Source organism: Nerophis lumbriciformis, linkage group LG37 (genome assembly GCF_033978685.3).
Source record: "Nerophis lumbriciformis linkage group LG37, RoL_Nlum_v2.1, whole genome shotgun sequence".
NCBI lineage: Eukaryota > Metazoa > Chordata > Actinopteri > Syngnathiformes > Syngnathidae > Nerophis > Nerophis lumbriciformis.
The window spans coordinates 3,949,767-3,967,049 of NC_084584.2; the positions used below are offsets into that span (position 1 = coordinate 3,949,767).

Consider the following 17,283-nt stretch of genomic DNA (forward strand, 5'->3'; position numbering starts at 1 on the left):
ATATTGAACATAAACATGAATATTGAACATAAACATTAGTATTTACATTAAAAACATTAGTATTTAACATGAATATTGAACATAAACATTAGTATTTAACATGAATATTGAACATAAATATTAGTATTTAACATGAACATTGAACATAAACATTAGTATTTAACTTAAACATTAGTATTGAACATGAATATTGAACATAAACATTAGTATTTACATGAAAACATTAGTATTGAACATGAATATTGAACATAAACATTAGTATTGAACATGAATATTGAACATAAACATTAGTATTGAACATGAATATTGAACATAAACATTAGTATTTACATTAAAAACATTAGTATTTAACATGAATATTGAACATAAACATTAGTATTTAACATGAATATTGAACATAAATATTAGTATTTAACATGAACATTGAACATAAACATTAGTATTTAACTTAAACATTAGTATTGAACATGAATATTGAACATAAACATTAGTATTTACATGAAAACATTAGTATTGAACATGAATATTGAACATAAACATTAGTATTGAACATGAATATTGAACATAAACATTATTATTTAACATGAATATTGAACATAAACATTAGTATTGAACATAAACATTAGTATTTAACATAAACATTAGTGTTTGACATGGATATTGAACATAAACATTAGTATTTAACTTAAACATCAGTATTTAACATGAATATTGAACATAAACATTAGTATTGAACTTAAACATTAGTATTTAACATGAATATTGAACATAAACATCAGTATTTAACATGAATATTGAACATAAACATTAGTATTTAACATGAATATTGAACATAAACATTAGTATTGAACTTAAACATTAGTATTTAACATGAATATCGAACATAAACATTAGTATTGAACTTAAACATTAGTATTGAACATGAATATTGAACATAAACATTAGTATTGAACATGAATATTGAACATAAACATTAGTATTGAACATGAATATTGAACATAAACATTAGTATTTAACATAAACATTAGTGTTTAACATGAATATTGAACATAAACATTAGTATTGAACTTAAACATCAGTATTTAACTTGAATATTGAACATAAACATTAGTATTTAACATGAATATTGAACAGAAACATTAGTTTTTAACATGAATAATGAACATAAACATTAGTATTTAACATGAATATTGAACATAAACATTAGTATTGAACTTAAACATTAGTATTTAACATGAATATTGAACATAAACATTAGTATTGAACTTAAACATTAGTATTTAACTTGAATATTGAACATAAACATTAGTATTTACATGAAAAACATTAGTATTGAACATGAATATTGAACATAAACATTAGTATTTACATGAAAAACATTAGTATTGAACATAAACATTAGTATTGAACATGAATATTGAACATAAACATTAGTATTGAACATGAATATTGAACATAAACATGAATATTGAACATAAACATTAGTATTTACATTAAAAACATTAGTATTTAACATGAATATTGAACATAAACATTAGTATTTAACATGAATATTGAACATAAACATTAGTATTTAACATGAATAATGAACATAAACATTAGTATTGAACTTAAACAGTATTTAACATGAATATTGAACATAAACATCAGTATTTAACATGAATATTGAACATAAACATTAGTATTTAACATGAATAATGAACATAAACATTAGTGTTGAACTTAAACAGTATTTAACATGAATATTGAACATAAACATCAGTATTTAACATGAATATTGAACATAAACATTAGTATTGAACTTAAACATTAGTATTTAACTTGAATATTGAACATAAACATTAGTATTGAACTTAAACATTAGTATTTAACTTGAATATTGAACATAAACATTAGTATTGAACTTAAACATTAGTATTTAACATGAATATTGAACTTAAACATTAGTATTTAACATGAATATTGAACATAAACATTAGTATTGAACTTAAACATTAGTATTTAACATGAATATTGAACATAAACATCAGTATTTAACATGAATATTGAACATAAACATTAGTATTTAACTTGAATATTGAACATAAACATTAGTATTGAACTTAAACATTAGTATTTAACATGAATATTGAACATAAACATTAGTATTTAACATGAATAATGAACATAAACATTAGTATTGAACTTAAACATTAGTATTTAACATGAATATTGAACATAAACATCAGTATGTAACATGAATATTGAACATAAACATTAGTATTTAACTTAAACATTGGTATTTAACATGAATAATGAACATAAACATTATTATTGAACTTAAACATTAGTATTAAACATGAATATTGAACATAAACATTAGTATTTAACTTAAACATTAGTATTTAACATAAATATTGAACATAAACATTAGTATTTAACTTAAACATTAGTATTTAACATAAATATTGAACATGAACATTAGTATTGAACATAAACATTAGTATTTAACATGAATATTGAACATTAACATTAGTATTTAACTTAAACATTAGTATTTAACATAAATATTGAACATAAACATTAGTATTGAACATAAACATTAGTATTTAACATGGATATTGAACATAAACATTAGTATTTAACATGAATATTGAACATAATCATTAGTACATTCATGAGAATTAATATTTAATAAACATCCTTAACATATTTTCTTTAAGGGGAATATTATACATGAATATTAGTATTTAACAATATTGAGCACACATGAGTATTTCACAATAATATTTATCAAACACTCGTATTTAATATGAATTTTTGAACATTAGGATTCAATTTTAAGTTTAATTATTTAATAAACATTAGTATGCAACATGAATATTAAACATACATGTTAGTATTTTACATGATTATTTAATAAACATTATTTAACATGAATATTAAACATATTAGTATTTACATGATTATTTAGAAAACATTATTTAACATGAATATTAAACATATTAGTATTTACATGAATATTTAATAAACATTATTTAACATGAATATTTAATAAACATGATTTAACATGAATATTAAACATATTAGTATTTACATGAATATTTAATAAACATTATTTAACATGAATATTTAATAAACATTATTTAACATGAATATATAATAAACATTATTTAACATGAATATTAAACATATTAGTATTTACATTAATATTTAATAAACATTATTTAACATGAATATTAAACACACAAAAGTTGCAGAGAATCTGGAGAAATCACTGCACGTAAGCCATCATATTACGCACCTTGGATCCCACAGGTGGTACTGCACCAAAAAGCCACATCAGCGTGTAAAGGATATCACCACATGGGCTCAGGAACACTTCAGAAAACCACCGTCAGTAACTACAGTTGGTCGCTACATCTGTAAGTGCAAGTTAAAACTGTACTATGCAAAGCCAAAGCCATTTATCAACAACACCCGGGCTCATCTAAGATGGACTGATGCAAAGTGGAAAAGTGTTCTGTGGTCTAACGAGTCCACATTTCAAATAGTTTTTGGAAACTGTGGACCAAAGAGGAAAAGAACCATCCGGATTGTTCTAGGGTGAAAGTGTAAAAAGGCAGCATGTGTGATGGTGTGGGCGTGTATTAGTGCCCAAGACATGGGTAACTTACACATCTGTGAAGGCACCATTAATGCTGAAAGGTACATACAGCTTTCGGAGCAACATATGTTGCCATCCAAGCAACGTTATCATGGACGCCCCTGCTTATTTCAGCAAGACGATGCCAAAAAAATGCCTTTTTTTGCAATGTGTTGCTGCCATTAAATTCTAAGTTCCTGATTAATTGCAAAAAATACCAAAGTTTCTCAGTGTGAACATGAAATATCTTGTCTTTGCAGTCTATTCAATTGAATATAAGTTGAAAAGGATTTGTTGTATTCTCTTTTTATTTACCATTTACACAACTTCACTAGTTTTGGCTTTTGTATAAATATGTGTATGTTTATATTTGTGTATGTAAATATATGTGTATTATATGTATATACGTATATACTGTATATATATATACATACATATATATATATATATATATATATATATATATATATATATACATACACATATGTATATATATTGTATACATACATGTACACATGTATATATGAATATATATATATATATATATATATATATATATATATATATATGTATACATATATATATACACACATGTATATATATTGTATACATACATGTACACATGTATATATGAATATATATATATATATACATGTATACATATATATTAACCATCTTTAGAAGTGACAATTTTTTTTGTAAAATGACGAATAATATATATATATATATATATATATATATATATATATATATATATATATATATATATATATATATATATATATATATATATATATATATATACACATGTATACATATATATTAACCATCTTTAGAAGTGACAATTTTTTTTGTAAAATGACGGGGGGGGAAAAAGAAAAGAAAAAAAAAATTATATATATATATATATATACACACATGTATATATATTGTATACATACATGTACACATGTATATATGAATATATATATATATATATATATATATATATATATATATATATATATATATATATATATATATATATATATATACATGTATACATATATATTAACCATCTTTAGAAGTGACAATTTTTTTTGTAAAATGACGAATAATATATATATATAGAAGTGACAATTTTTTTTGTAAAATGACGAATAATATATATATATATATATATATATATATATATATATATATATACATATATATTAACCATCTTTAGAAGTGACCATTTTTTTTGTAAAATTACGACTTTATTTGATAAAAGTATAATTTTTATTTTGTAAAATTACGAGTTTTTGTAAAATTACGACTTTTTTTGTGTTATATCACGACTTTTTGTAAAATAACCATTGTAGCATTTTCATGGTATTCCGTCTTTTTTCACACAAAAACTACGGCGTTCTTAAACGAAAAATGTCAAACCTTCTTGGAGAAATATAAACTATCTTGTTAAATTAGAATTTTTTTTGCACATAAATATTTTCTCATATTAGGACTTCAAGAGCTATTTTTTTTTTAAACCTTTCTCACGTTCTTACTTTTTCTCTACACTGCAATGTTTTCCCAATTCTACAAATTGATTTTGTAAAATAATTTTTTTCATTTTTGGGGGGTAAAATTACGAGGTCTTTTTGTAAAATTACGAATTTATTGGGGGGGGGGTAAAATTACGACCTTTTTTTGTAAAACTACGATTGTTGTCAAATTAAAGACTTTTTTTGTAAAACTACGATTGTTGTCAAATTAAAGACTTTTTTTGTAAAACTACGATTGTTGTCAAATTAAAGACTTTTTTTGTAAAACTACGATTGTTGTCAAATTAAAGACTTTTTTTGTAAAACTACGATTGTTGTCAAATTAAAGACTTTTTTTTTGTAAAATTACGACTTTTATTACCATTTACACAACGTGACAACTTCACTGCTTTTGTACAATATAACTTTTGCTTCTTACGACGTGATAAAATGTAGTAAATAAAACGGGGTTTTTTTTGTTTTTTTTACCAGGATAAATCCCAAAGTTGTAGTGACCCGGGAGAGTTCCAGTCACTTATTTCCTTCCAGTGGTAAAACAAACAAGTGGAGTCCAGGGAGCACTCTTGTGTCAACTTCACTCACCTGAGACAACTCTTGTTTTTTACTGCGCTCTCCCTCAGGGCTCACTAATTGACCCTCAGGTGAGACACACACACACACACACACACACACACACACACACACACACACACACACACACACACACACGGTTGTTTTGTAACTTTCACACGTCACACTAAAAGTTTCAACTTCTTGTTGTTGTCAGACTTCTTTATTATCATTCCATTCCTATTTGAATCAACACTTTGACTCCTTTAGAAGGTCCTAAACAATAAAAAAATGGTAAAAAGAGTTTAGCAGAACCAAGTGGAACAATTAGGAGAATAACGTCAAAACATTAAAATGTTGAGTTTTACAAGAGAACAAAGTCCAATTTTAGAGTATTAAGTAGAAGAAAGTCATCTTTTAAAGTGTAATGTTGACATTTGGTTGAAAAAAAGATTAATTATTCATATTCTGAGAAACGATCACACCAAGAATAAAGTTTCAGGTTTGGGGGGAAAAAGTTTGCATATAAAATAAAATAAAAAAAGATCAAACTTGCGACAATAAAGAAGTTTAATGTATGAGGAAAAAAGATTAAAAACAGCGAAAATTAAAAAAAAGAAGAGCTTTTAAGAGGAGGAAAATAGTTTGAATATAAGATAAAAAAGATCAAAGTGTTGCGACAATAAAGAGGTTCAATGTATGAGGAAAAAAGATAGTTACTAAAAACAGCAAAGAAAAAAGAGCTTTTAAAAGAATGAAGTCGCAATATTGGGAGGGAAAAAGTTTGAATATAAGATAATAAAAAAAAAGATCCAACTGTTGCGACAATAAAGAGGTTAAATGTATGAAGAAAAAAGATGGTTACTAAAAACAGCAACAACAAAAAAGAGCTTGTAAGAGAATGAAGTCGCAATATTGGGAGGAAAAAAGTTTGAATATAAGATTTAAAAAAATCAAACTTTTGTAACAATAAAGAGGTTCAATGTATGAGGAAAAAAGATAGTTACTAAAAACAGCAACAATTAAAAACAGACATTTTAAGAGAATAAAGTGACAATATTAAAGAAAAAAGTTTTAATATAAGATTTTTTTTTTTTAATATCAAACTGACAATAAAGAGGTCCAATGTATGAGGAAAAAATATGATTACTAAAAACAGCAAAGAAAAAAGAGCTTTTAAGAGAATGAAGTCACAATATTAGGAGGAAAAAAGTTTGAATATAAGATTTTAAAAAGATCAAACTGTTGCGACAATAAAAAGGTTCAATGTATGAGGAAAAATGATTACTAAAAACAGCAACAAATAAAAAATACCCTTTAAGAGAATAAAGTGACAATATTAAAGGAAAAAAGTTTTAATATAAGATTTGAAAAAAGATCAAACTGTTGCAACAAAGAGGTTCAATATACGAGGAGAAAATATGATTACTAAAAACAGCACAAATTTAAAAAAGAGCTTTTAAGAGAATGAAGTCGCAATATTGGGAGGAAAAAAGTTTGAATATAAGATAAAAAAAAAGATCCAACTGTTGCGACAATAAAGAGGTTAAATGTATGAAGAAAAAAAGATGGTTATTAAAAACAGCAACAACAAAAAAGAGCTTATTGGGAGGAAAAAAGTTTGAATATAAGATTTTTTTTTAAATCTAACTTTTGTAACAATAAAGAGGTTCAATGTATGAGGAAAAAAGATAGTTACTAAAAACAGCAACAATTAAAAACAGACATTTTAAGAGAATAAAGTGACAATATTAAAGAAAAAAAAGTTTTAATATAAGATTATTTTTTTTTAATATCAGACTGTTGCGACAATAAAGAGGTTCAATGTATGAGGAAAAATATGATTACTAAAAACAGCAAAGAAAAAAAGAGCTTTTAAGAGAATGAAGTCGCAATATTGGGAGGAAAAAAGTTTGAATATAAGATAAAAAAAAAAAAGATCCAACTGTTGCGACAATAAAGAGGTTAAATGTATGAAGAAAAAAGATGGTTACTAAAAACAGCAACAAAAAAAGAGCTTTTAAGAGAATGAAGTCGCAATATTGGGAGGAAAAAAGTTTGAATATAAGATTTTTTTTTAAATCTAACTTTTGTAACAATAAAGAGGTTCAATGTATGAGGAAAAAAGATAGTTACTAAAAACAGCAACAATTAAAAACAGACATTTTAAGAGAATAAAGTGACAATATTAAAGAAAAAAAAAGTTTTAATATAAGATTTTTTTTTTTAAATATCAAACTGTTGCGACAATAAAGAGGTTAAATGTATGAAGAAAAAAGATGGTTACTAAAAACAGCAACAACAAAAAAGAGCTTGTAAGAGAATGAAGTCGCAATATTGGGAGGAAAAAAGTTTGAATATAAGATTAAAAAAAAAGATCCAACTGTTGCGACAATAAAGAGGTTAAATGTATGAAGAAAAAAGATGGTTACTAAAAACAGCAACAACAAAAAAGAGCTTGTAAGAGAATGAAGTCGCAATATTGGGAGGAAAAAAGTTTGAATATAAGATTTTAAAAAAAAGATCCAACTGTTGCGACAATAAAGAGGTTAAATGTATGAAGAAAAAAGATGGTTACTAAAAACAGCAACAAAAAAAGAGCTTTTAAGAGAATGAAGTCGCAATATTGGGAGGAAAAAAGTTTGAATATAAGATTTTTTTTTTAAATCTAACTTTTGTAACAATAAAGAGGTTCAATGTATGAGAAAAAAATATGATTACTAAAAACAGCAAAGAAAAAAGAGCTTTTAAGAGAATGAAGTCGCAATATTGGGAGGAAAAAAGTTTGAATATAAGATAAAAAAAAGGATCAAACTGTTGCGACAATAAAGAGGTTAAATGTATGAAGAAAAAAGATGGTTACTAAAAACAGCAACAAAAACAAGCTTTTAAGAGAATGAAGTCGCAATATTGGGAGGAAAAAAGTTTGAATATAAGATTTTTTTAAAAAAAGATCCAACTGTTACGACAATAAAGAGGTTAAATGTATGAAGAAAAAAGATGGTTACTAAAAACAGCAACAACAAAAAAGAGCTTGTAAGAGAATGAAGTCGCAATATTGGGAGGAAAAAAGTTTGAATATAAGATTTTTAAAAAAATCAAACTTTTGTAACAAGAGGTTCAATGTATGAGGAAAAAAGATAGTTACTAAAAACAGCAACAATTAAAAACAGACATTTTAAGAGAATAAAGTGACAATATTAAAGAAAAAAGTTTTAATATAAGATTTTTTTTTTTTAATATCAAACTGACAATAAAGAGGTCCAATGTATGAGGAAAAAATATGATTACTAAAAACAGCAAAGAAAAAAGAGCTTTTAAGAGAATGAAGTCACAATATTAGGAGGAAAAAAGTTTGAATATAAGATTTTAAAAAGATCAAACTGTTGCGACAATAAAAAGGTTCAATGTATGAGGAAAAATGATTACTAAAAACAGCAACAAATAAAAAATACCCTTTAAGAGAATAAAGTGACAATATTAAAGGAAAAAAGTTTTAATATAAGATTTGAAAAAAGATCAAACTGTTGCAACAAAGAGGTTCAATATACGAGGAGAAAATATGATTACTAAAAACAGCACAAATTTAAAAAAGAGCTTTTAAGAGAATGAAGTCGCAATATTGGGAGGAAAAAAGTTTGAATATAAGATTAAAAAAAAGATCCAACTGTTGCGACAATAAAGAGGTTAAATGTATGAAGAAAAAAAGATGGTTATTAAAAACAGCAACAACAAAAAAGAGCTTATTGGGAGGAAAAAAGTTTGAATATAAGATTTTTTTTTAAATCTAACTTTTGTAACAATAAAGAGGTTCAATGTATGAGGAAAAAAGATAGTTACTAAAAACAGCAACAATTAAAAACAGACATTTTAAGAGAATAAAGTGACAATATTAAAGAAAAAAAAGTTTTAATATAAGATTTTTTTTTTTTAATATCAGACTGTTGCGACAATAAAGAGGTTCAATGTATGAGGAAAAATATGATTACTAAAAACAGCAAAGAAAAAAAGAGCTTTTAAGAGAATGAAGTCGCAATATTGGGAGGAAAAAAGTTTGAATATAAGATTAAAAAAAAAAAGATCCAACTGTTGCGACAATAAAGAGGTTAAATGTATGAAGAAAAAAGATGGTTACTAAAAACAGCAACAAAAAAAGAGCTTTTAAGAGAATGAAGTCGCAATATTGGGAGGAAAAAAGTTTGAATATAAGATTTTTTTTTAAATCTAACTTTTGTAACAATAAAGAGGTTCAATGTATGAGGAAAAAAGATAGTTACTAAAAACAGCAACAATTAAAAACAGACATTTTAAGAGAATAAAGTGACAATATTAAAGAAAAAAAAAGTTTTAATATAAGATTTTTTTTTTTAAATATCAAACTGTTGCGACAATAAAGAGGTTAAATGTATGAAGAAAAAAGATGGTTACTAAAAACAGCAACAACAAAAAAGAGCTTGTAAGAGAATGAAGTCGCAATATTGGGAGGAAAAAAGTTTGAATATAAGATTAAAAAAAAAGATCCAACTGTTGCGACAATAAAGAGGTTAAATGTATGAAGAAAAAAGATGGTTACTAAAAACAGCAACAACAAAAAAGAGCTTGTAAGAGAATGAAGTCGCAATATTGGGAGGAAAAAAGTTTGAATATAAGATTTTAAAAAAAAGATCCAACTGTTGCGACAATAAAGAGGTTAAATGTATGAAGAAAAAAGATGGTTACTAAAAACAGCAACAAAAAAAGAGCTTTTAAGAGAATGAAGTCGCAATATTGGGAGGAAAAAAGTTTGAATATAAGATTTTTTTTTTAAATCTAACTTTTGTAACAATAAAGAGGTTCAATGTATGAGAAAAAAATATGATTACTAAAAACAGCAAAGAAAAAAGAGCTTTTAAGAGAATGAAGTCGCAATATTGGGAGGAAAAAAGTTTGAATATAAGATAAAAAAAGGATCAAACTGTTGCGACAATAAAGAGGTTAAATGTATGAAGAAAAAAGATGGTTACTAAAAACAGCAACAAAAACAAGCTTTTAAGAGAATGAAGTCGCAATATTGGGAGGAAAAAAGTTTGAATATAAGATTTTTTTAAAAAAAGATCCAACTGTTACGACAATAAAGAGGTTAAATGTATGAAGAAAAAAGATGGTTACTAAAAACAGCAACAACAAAAAAGAGCTTGTAAGAGAATGAAGTCGCAATATTGGGAGGAAAAAAGTTTGAATATAAGATTTTTTTAAAAATCAAACTTTTGTAACAAGAGGTTCAATGTATGAGGAAAAAAGATAGTTACTAAAAACAGCAACAATTAAAAACAGACATTTTAAGAGAATAAAGTGACAATATTAAAGAAAAAAAAAGTTTTAATATAAGATTATTTTTTTTTAATATCAAACTGTTGCGACAATAAAGAGGTCCAATGTATGAGGAAAAAATATGATTTCTAAAAACAGCAAAAAAAAAAGGAGCTTTTAAGAGAATGAAGTCGCAATATTGAGAGGAAAAAAGTTTGAATAAAAGATTTAAAAAAAGGATCAAACTGTTGCGACAATAAAGAGGTTAAATGTATGAAGAAAAAAGATGGTTACTAAAAACAGCAACAAAAAAAAGCTTTTAAGAGAATGAAGTCGCGATATTGGGAGGGAAAAAGTTTGAATATAAGATTTTTTTTAAAATCAAACTTTTGTAACAATAAAGAGGTTCAATGTATGAGGAAAAAAGATGATTACTAAAAACAGCAACAATTAAAAACAGACATTTTATAAGAGAATAAAGTGACAATATTAAAGAAAAAAAAGTTTTAATATAAGATTTTTTTTTTTAAATATCAGACTGTTGCAACAATAAAGAGGTTCAATGTATGAGGAAAAAATATGATTTCTAAAAACAGCAAAGAAAAAAGAGCTTTTAAGAGAATGAAGTCGCAATATTGGGAGGAAAAAAGTTTGAATATAAGATTTTTAAAAAAATCAAACTTTTGTAACAAGAGGTTCAATGTATGAGGAAAAAAGATAGTTACTAAAAACAGCAACAATTAAAAACAGACATTTTAAGAGAATAAAGTGACAATATTAAAGAAAAAAAAAGTTTTAATATAAGATTTTTTTTTTTAAATATCAAACTGTTGCGACAATAAAGAGGTTCAATGTATGAGGAAAAAATATGATTACTAAAAACAGCAACAACAAAAAAGAGCTTTTAAGAGAATGAAGTCGCAATATTGGGAGAAAAAAAGTTTGAATATAAGATTTAAAAAAAAGATCCAACTGTTGTGACAATAAAGAGGTTCAATGTAAGGAAAAAAGATAATTACTAAAAACAGCAAACATTACAAAAGAAGAGATTTAAAGAGAATAAAGTCACAATATTAGGAGGAAAAACGTTTTTTTTAATATTAAATAACAAATATCAAATTGTTGCGACAATAAAGAGGGTTAATGTATGAGGAAAAATGTGATTACTAAAAACAGCAAAAAATTGCAAAAGAAGAGCTTTTAAGAGAATAAAGTCACAATATTAGGAGGAAAAAAGTTTGAATATAAGATTGAAAAAAGATCAAACTGTTGCGACAATAAAAAGGTTCAATGTATGAGGAAATGATTACTAAAAACAGCAACAAATAAAAAATACCCTTTAAGAGAATAAAGTGACAATATTAAAGGAAAAAAGTTTTAATATAAGATTTGAAAAAAGACCAAACTGTTGCAACAAAGAGGTTCAATATACGAGGAAAAAATATGATTACTAAAAACAGCACAAATTTAAAAAGAGCTTTTAAGAGAATGAAGTCGCAATATTGGGAGGAAAAAAGTTTGAATATAAGATTTAAAAAAAAGATCCAACTGTTGCGACAATAAAGAGGTTAAATGTATGAAGAAAAAGATGGTTACTAAAAACAGCAACAACAAAAAAGAGCTTGTAAGAGAATGAAGTCGCAATATTGGGAGGAAAAAAGTTTGAATATAAGATTTTTAAAAAAAGATCCAACTGTTGCGACAATAAAGAGGTTAAATGCATGAAGAAAAAAGATGGTTACTAAAAACAGCAACAACAAAAAAGAGCTTGTAAGAGAATGAAGTCGCAATATTGGGAGGAAAAAAGTTTGAATATAAGATAAAAAAAGGATCAAATTGTTGCGACAATAAAGAGGTTCAATGTATGAAGAAAAAAGATGGTTACTAAAAACAGCAACAACAAAAAAGAGCTTTTAAGAGAATGAAGTCGCAATATTGGGAGGAAAAAAGTTTGAATATAAGATATTTTTTTTAATCTAACTTTTGTAACAATGAAGAGGTTCAATGTATGAGGAAAAAATATGATTACTAAAAATAGCAAAAAAATTACAAAAGTATAGCTTGTAAGAGAATAAAGTCACAATATTTGGAGGAAAAAGGTTTTAATATAAGATTTTTTTTAAAAAGGATCAAACTGTTGTGACAATAAAGAGGTTCAATGTAAGGAAAAAAGATGATTACTAAAAACAGCAACAATTAAAAAAGAAGAGCTTCAAAGTTTGAACATAAGATAAAAAAAGATCAAACTGTTGGGACAATAAAGAGGTTCAATGTATGAGGAAAAATGATTACTAAAAACAGCATTAAAAATACCCTTTAAGAGTGACAATATTAAAGGAAAAAAAGTTTTGATATAAGATTTAAAAAAAGATCAAACTGTTGCAACAAAGAGGTTCAATATACGAGGAAAAAATATTATTACTAAAAACAGCACAAATTTAAAAAAAGAGCTTTTAAGAGAATGAAGTCGCAATATTGGGAGGAAAAAAGTTTGAATACAAGATTTTTTTTAAATCAAACTTTTGTAACAATAAAGAGGTTCAATGTATGAGGAAAAAAGATGATTACTAAAAACAGTAAAATTACAAAAGAAGAGCTTTTAAGAGAATAAAGTCACAATATTTGGAGGAAAAAAGTTTTAATATGAGATTTAAAAAAGGATCAAACTGTTGTGACAATAAAGAGGTTCAATGTAAGGAAAAAAGATGATTACTAAAAACAGCAACAATTTAACAAAAAGAGCTTTAAAGAGAATAAAGTCACAATATTAGGAGGAAAAAAGTTTTTTCGTATTAAATAAAAAAATATCCAACTGTTGCGACAATAAAGAGGATTAATGTATGAGGAAAAATATGATTACTAAAAACAGCAAAAAAAATTACAAAATAATAGCTTGTAAGAGAATAAAGTCACACTATTTGGAGGAAAAAAAGTGTAATATAAGATTTATTTTTTTAAAGGATCAAACTGTTGCGACAATAAAGAGGTTCAATGTAAGGAAAAAAGATGATTACTAAAAACAGCAACAATTAAAAAAGAAGAGCTTCAAAGAGAATAAAGTCACAATATTAGGACGAAAAAAGTTTGAACATAAGATAAAAAAGATCAAAGTGTTGCGACAATAAAGAGGTTCAATGTATGAGGAAAAATGATTACTAAAAACAGCATTAAAAAAACCTTTAAGAGTGACAATATTAAAGGGAAAAAAGTTTTGATATAAGATTTAAAAAAAGATCCAACTGTTGCAACAAAGAGGTTCAATATACGTGGGAAAAAAATTATTATTACTAAAAACAGCACAAATTAAAAAAATAGCTTTTAAGAGAATGAAGTCGCAATATTGGGAGAAAAAAAGTTTGAATATAAGATTTTTTAAAAATCAAACTTTTGTAACAATAAAGAGGTTCATTGTATGAGGAAAAAAGATGATTACTAAAAACAGTAAAATTACAAAAGAAGAGCTTATAAGAGAATAAAGTCACAATATTTGGAGGAAAAAAGTTTTAATATGAGATTAAAAAAAAGATCAAACTGTTGTGACAATAAAGAGGTTCAATGTAAGGAAAAAAGATGATTACTAAAAACAGCAACAATTTAACAAAAAGAGCTTTAAAGAGAATAAAGTCACAATATTAGGAGGGAAAAAGTTTTTTAATATTAAATAAAAAAATATCCAACTGTTGCGACAATAAAGAGGATTAATGTATGAGGAAAAATATGATTACTAAAAACAGCAAAAAATGCAAAAGAAGAGCTTTTAAGAGAATAAAGTCACAATATAAGGAGGAAAAAAGTTTGAATATAAGATAAAAAAGATCAAACTGTTGCAACATTAAAGAGGTTCAATGTATGAGGAAAAAAGATGATTACTAAAAACAGCAACAATTAAAAAAGAAGAGCTTCAAAGAGAATAAAGTCACAATATTAGGACGAAAAAAGTTTGAACATAAGATAAAAAAGATCAAAGTGTTGCGACAATAAAGAGGTTCAATGTATGAGGAAAAATGATTACTAAAAACAGCATTAAAAAAACCTTTAAGAGTGACAATATTAAAGGGAAAAAAGTTTTGATATAAGATTTAAAAAAAGATCCAACTGTTGCAACAAAGAGGTTCAATATACGTGGGAAAAAAATTATTATTACTAAAAACAGCACAAATTTAAAAAATAGCTTTTAAGAGAATGAAGTCGCAATATTGGGAGAAAAAAAGTTTGAATATAAGATTTTTTAAAAATCAAACTTTTGTAACAATAAAGAGGTTCATTGTATGAGGAAAAAAGATGATTACTAAAAACAGTAAAATTACAAAAGAAGAGCTTATAAGAGAATAAAGTCACAATATTTGGAGGAAAAAAGTTTTAATATGAGATTAAAAAAAAGATCAAACTGTTGTGACAATAAAGAGGTTCAATGTAAGGAAAAAAGATGATTACTAAAAACAGCAACAATTTAACAAAAAGAGCTTTAAAGAGAATAAAGTCACAATATTAGGAGGGAAAAAGTTTTTTAATATTAAATAAAAAAATATCCAACTGTTGCGACAATAAAGAGGATTAATGTATGAGGAAAAATATGATTACTAAAAACAGCAAAAAATGCAAAAGAAGAGCTTTTAAGAGAATAAAGTCACAATATAAGGAGGAAAAAAGTTTGAATATAAGATAAAAAAGATCAAACTGTTGCAACATTAAAGAGGTTCAATGTATGAGGAAAAAAGATGATTACTAAAAACAGCAAAAAATTTAAAAAAAAAACCTTTTAAGAGAATAAAGTGACAATATTAAAGGAAATAAGATTTAATATAAGATTATAAAAAAACGATCAAATTGTTTCGACAATAAAGAGGTTAAATGTATGAGGACAAAAGATGTTTACTAAAAACAGCAACAATTAAAAAAGAAGAGCTTTTAAGAGAATTAAGTCACAATAGTAGGAGGAAAAAAGTTTGAATATAAGATTTTAAAAAAAGTAACTTTTGTGACAATAAAGAGGGTTAATGTATAGGGAAAAAATATGATTACTAAAAACAGCAACAATTACAAAAGAAGAGCTTATAAGAGAATAAAGTCACAATATTAGGAGGGAAAAAGTTTGAGTATAAGATTAAAAAAATATCAAACTGTTGTGACAATAAAGAGGTTCAATGTAAGGAAAAAATATGGTTACCAAAAACAGCAACAATTAAAAAAGAAGAGCTTTAAAGAGAATAAAGTCACAATATTAGGAAGAAAAAAGTTTTTTAATATTAAATAACAAATATCAAACTATTGCGACAATAAAGAGGGTTAATGTATGAGGAAAAATGTGATTACTAAAAACAGCAAAAATTGCAAAAGAAGAGCTTTTAAGAGAATAAAGTCACAATATTAGGAGGAAAAAAGTTTGAATATAAGATTTAAAAAAGATCAAACAGTTGCGACAATAAAAAGGTTCAATGTATGAGGAAAAATTATTACTAAAAACAGCAACAAATAAAAAATACCCTTTAAGAGAATAAAGTGACAATATTAAAGGAAAAAAGTTTTAATATAAGATTTGAAAAAAGATCAAACTGTTGCAAAAAAGAGGTTCAATATACGAGGAAAAAATATGATTACTAAAAACAGCACAAATTTAAAAAAAGAGCTTTTAAGAGAATGAAGTCGCAATATTGGGAGGAAAAAAGTTTTAATATGAGATTAAAAAAATTATCAAACTGTTGTGACAATAAAGAGGTTCAATGTAAGGAAAAAAGATGATTACTAAAAACAGCAACAATTAAAAAAGAAGAGCTTTAAAGAGAATAAAGTCACAATATTTGGAGGACAAAAGTTTTAATATCCATCCATCCATCCATTTTCTACCGCTTGTTCTTTTTGGGGTCGCGGGGAGTTTTAATATAAGATTTAAAAAAGGATCAAACTGTTGTGACAATAAAGAGGTTCAATGTATGAGGAAAAATATGATTACTAAAAACAGCAAAAAATTACAAAAGAAGAGCTTATAAGAGAATAAAGTCACAATATTTGGAGGAAAAAAGTTTTAATATGAGATTAAAAAAGGATCAAACTGTTGTGACAATAAAGAGGTTCAATGTAAGGAAAAAAGATGATTACTAAAAACAGCAACAATTAAAAAAGAAGAGTTTTAAAGAGAATAAAGTCACAATATTAGGAGGGAAAAAGTTTTTTAACATTAAATAAAAAAAGATCAAACTGTTGCGGCAATAAAGAGGATTAATGTATGAGGAAAAATGTGATTACTAAAAACAGCAACAATTAAAAAAAGAGCTTTAAAGAGAATAAAGTCACAATATT

General features: G+C 25.1%; 1 protein-coding gene across 3 annotated transcripts in view; it reads left to right on the forward strand.

Moving 5' to 3' along the window:
- Positions 1-6,778, forward strand: part of coa4 (cytochrome c oxidase assembly factor 4 homolog) — a 57,712-nt gene extending 50,934 nt beyond the window's left edge. For 2 of the 3 annotated variants that reach the window (XR_012049360.1, XR_012049359.1), the window contains exons 3-4: positions 5,620-6,387; positions 6,675-6,778. The gene's annotated coding sequence lies outside the window, so the exon portion shown is untranslated. Of the gene's footprint in view, positions 1-5,619; positions 6,409-6,674 lie in introns of those variants that run through there. The other variant, XM_061931215.2, reaches the window with a different exon arrangement.
- The last annotated feature ends 10,505 nt before the right edge of the window (positions 6,779-17,283 follow it).